Genomic DNA, 4,287 nt, shown 5'->3' with positions numbered 1-4,287 from the left:
AGGCGACCGCCACCACATCCAGCTAATTTTTTGTATTTTTAGTAGAGACAGGGTTTCACTGTGTTAGCCAGGATATTGTTTTACTTTCTTAATAAACTTCCTTTCACTTAAAAAAAAAAAAATGGATTGGTGACAGAGTCTCTCTGAACCTATTCTGGTTCAGGGCATGCTTAAAAAAAAATTTATAAATAGGGCTGGGCATTGTGGCTCAAGCTCTTTGGGAGGCTGAGGTAGGAGGATCACTTGAGACCACTTCCAGACTATCCTGGGCATATAGCAAGACACCATTTCTAAAAATATAAATATATAAAAATTTGTAAGTAAATTTTTAAAGAGAGGATTGGTGAAATAAACTACAATAGAGGTATTTATTCAAATACTAGGCAGTCATTAAAGTAATGCTGTGGACTGTATTTATTGACATGTAGCATTGTCCATGATATATTATTAAGTGGAAAAAAAGTAGGTTTGTACTCATTTTGTATAGAATGATTCTACTTTGTAAAATGTTAGTGGTTATCTCTGGGTGGTATCAAACATACATTTTCTGAAAAGAGTTAAATAGAGCATATGTTATCATAAAAAAGTAAGCTGTTTTCCATTTTGGGAAAGAAAAAAAAAAGCATCAATGGGACTGAAGAAAAGCTTCCAAAGGCTGTTATTTACATCTCCATAACACTTTAAAAGTGTCTCTAGGCAGGGCGCAGTGGCTCACGCCTGCAATCCCAGCACTTTGGGAGGCCGAGGTGGGCAGATCACAAGGTCAGGAGTTCGAGACCATCCTGGCTAACATGGTGAAACTCTGTCTCTACTAAAAATACAAAAAATTAGCCGGGCATGGTGGCAGGTGCCTGTAGTCCCAGCTACTTGGGAGACTAAGGCAGGAGAATGGCGTGAACCCGGGAGACGGAGCTTGCAGTGAGCCGAGATGGCACCACTTCACCAAAGCCTGAGTGACAGAGCAAGACTCTGTCCCCCCTCCCACCAAAAAAAAAAAAGTGTCTCTAGGGCCAGGCTTCATGGTTCATACCTGTCATCTCAACACTTTGAGAGACCAAGGTGAGAGCCAGGAGTTCAAGTCCAGCCTAGGCAACAAAGTGAGACCCCCGTCTCTGCAGAATCAAAATAATTTTAGGCTTGGCGCGGTGGCTCACGCCTATAATTTCAGCACTTTAGGAGGCCAAGGCGGGCAGATCACCTGAGGTCAGGAGTTCGAGACCAGCCTGACCAACATGGAGAAACCACGCCTCTACTAAAAATACAAAATTAGCCAGGCATGGTGGCGCATGTCTGTAATCCCAGGTACTCAGGAGGCTGAGGCAAGAGAATCACGTGAACCCGGGAGGCGGAGGTTCCAAAAAAAAAAAAAATTAGCTGGATCTGGTGGCATGTACTTGTAATCCCAGCTACTCGGGACACTGAGACAGGAGGCAGAGGTTGCAGTGAACCGAGATCAAGCCATTGCACTCCAGCCTGAGCAACAAAAGCAAAACTCCGTCTCAAAAAAAAAAAAAAAAAAAATTAATGTTTCCAGAGGCATTTCTTTCTCTTGGGTACTCAGAGACAAGAATTGTTCTTTTCAATTTGGCAAGAAACCTTTGACTCTGAAAAATTAAAACTTTGTCCAAAGATTCACAGCCAACTGTAGCGTTTTTAAAATTTATTCTTTTGGGCCGGATGTGGTGGCTTATGCCTGTAACCCCAGAACTTTGGGAGGCCGAGGTGGGTGGATCACGAGGTCAAGAGTTTGAGACCAGCCTGGCCAACATGGTGAAACCCCGTCTCTACTAAGAATACAAAAATTAGCTGGGCATAGTGGTGCATGCCTGTAATCCCAGCCACTCAGGAGGCTGAGGCAGGAGAATTGCTTGAGCCCGGGAGGCAGAGGTTGCAGTGAGCAGAGATCACGCCACTGCACTCCAGCCTGGGTGATAGAGCAAGACTCTGTCTCCAAAAAAAAAAAAAAAAAATTCTTTCCTCAGCTGTTTTGAGTCTACTGATGAGCCCATTGAAGATAGCCTTTATCTCTATTTCCTTTTTTTTGTTGTTGTTTTTTATTTTTAATTTTTGACAGGGTCTCACTCTGTTGCCTAGGCTGGAGTGCAGTGACACCATCTTGGCTCACTGCAGCCTCTGCCTCCGGGTTCAAACAATTCTCATGTCTCAGCTTCCTGAGTAGCTGAGATTACAGGCACGCACCACTGCACCTGGTTAATTTTTGTATTTTTATTTTTATTTATTTTATTTTATTTTGAGACAGAGTCTCGCTGTGTTGCCCAGGCTGGCATGCAGTGGCATAGTCTCAGCTCACTGCAACCTCCACCTCCCAGGTTCAAGCAATTCTCCTGTCTCAGCCTCTCGAGTAGCTGAGATGACAGGCACGCACCACCATGACTAGCTAATTTTTGTATTTTTTAGTGGAGATGGGGTTTCACCATGTTGGCTAGGCTGGTCTTGAACTCCTGACCTCAAGTGATCTGCCTGCCTTGGCCTCCCAAAGTGCTGGGATTACAGGCATGAGCCACCATACCCAGCCATGTTTGAATTTTTGTGTGCATCTCATAATTTTTTATAAAGTGTTAGACATCTTTTTTTTTTTTTTTTTTTTTTTTTAAGACAGTGTCTCACTCTGTTGCCCAGGCAGGAGTGCAGTAGTATGCAATCTTGGCTCACTGCAACCTCTGCCTCCCAGGTTCAAGGAATGGGGTTTCTTCATGTTGGTCAGGCTGGTCTCAAACTCTCGACCTCCGGTGATTCACCTGCCTCGGCCTCCCAAAGTTCTGAGATTACAGGTGTGAGCCACCGCGCCTGGCCCCATTTGAATTTTTTGCCATAGAAAAGTATTTTTAGGCCGGGTGCAGTGGCTCACGCCTGTAATCCCAGCACTTTGGGAGGCCGAGGCAGGCGGATCACTAGGTCAGGAGATCGAGACCATCCTGGCTAACACGGTGAAACCCCATCTCTGCTAAAAATACAAAAAAAAAAATTGGCTGGGCACGGGGCCGGGTGCCTGTAGTCCCAGTTACTCGGGAGGGTGAGGCAGGAGAATGGCATGAACCTGGGAGGCGGAGCTTGCAGTGAGTGGAGATCGTGTCACTGTACTCCAGCCTGGGCAACAGAGTGAGACTCCACCTCAGAAAAAAACAAAACAAAAAGTATTTTTAATGCTTTTAGCTTTTTTTTTTTTTTTTTTTTGAGACGGAGTTTTGCTTTTGTTGCCCAGGCTGGAGTGCACTGTCTCCTATTACTTTGGGAGGCCAAGGTGAAAGGATTGTTTGAGCCCAGGAGTCTGAGACCAGCATGGACAACATAGTGTGACCCCATCTCTATTTTCAAAAAGCCCAAAGATAGGTGATCTGTTAAATAAATTGTCATATCCCTAAAATGAAACATTATGCAATCATTATAAACAACGATCTGTATTTAATGACATGGAATATTGTTCATTACATACTGTTAAGTCAAAAAGGCTGACTGCAAAACACCATGCATAGTATTTCTCAATTTTGGTTTTAAAATGTAGAAGTAACTATGGGTATATGTATGCATAGAAAACAGTCTGGAGCTAGGCGAGGTGGCGCATGCCTGTAATTGTAACACTTTGGGAGGGCAAGGAAAGCAATCAAGAGTTTGAGACCAGCCTGGCCAACAAGGTGAAACCTCATCTCTGCTAAAAACACAAAAATGAGCCAGGCGTGGTGGCACACACCTATAATCCCAGCTACTCTGGAGGCTGAGGCAGGAGAATTGCTTGAACCTGGGAGGCGGAGTGAGCCTAGATTGCGCCACTGCACACCAGCCTGGACAACAGAGTGCGACTCCTTCTAAAAAAAAAAAAAAGAAAGGAAAACGGTCTGGGAGGCCGGGCGCAGTGACTCACACCTGTAATCCTGCACTTTGGGAGGCTGAGGTGGGCGGATCACCTGAGGTCAGGGGTTCGAGACAAACCTGGCCAACATGGTGAAACCCCCTCTCTACTAAAAATACAAAAATTAGGCCGGGCGCGGTGGCTCAAGCCTGTAATCCCAGCACTTTGGGAGGCCGAGGCGGGTGGATCACGAGGTCAGGAGATCGAGACCATCCTGGCTAACATGGTGAAACCCTATCTCTACTAAAAATACAAAAAACTAGCCGGGCGTGGTGGCGGGCGCCTGTAGTCCCAGCTACTCGGGAGGCTGAGGCGGGAGAATGGAGTGAACCCGGGAGGTGGAGCTTGCAGTGAGAAGAGATCGCGCCACTGCACTCCAGCCTGGGCGACAGAGCGAGACTCCGTCTCAAAAAAAAAAA

Source organism: Theropithecus gelada, chromosome 1 (genome assembly GCF_003255815.1).
Source record: "Theropithecus gelada isolate Dixy chromosome 1, Tgel_1.0, whole genome shotgun sequence".
Lineage (NCBI taxonomy): Eukaryota > Metazoa > Chordata > Mammalia > Primates > Cercopithecidae > Theropithecus > Theropithecus gelada.
Note: the sequence above shows the minus strand (reverse complement) of the source record.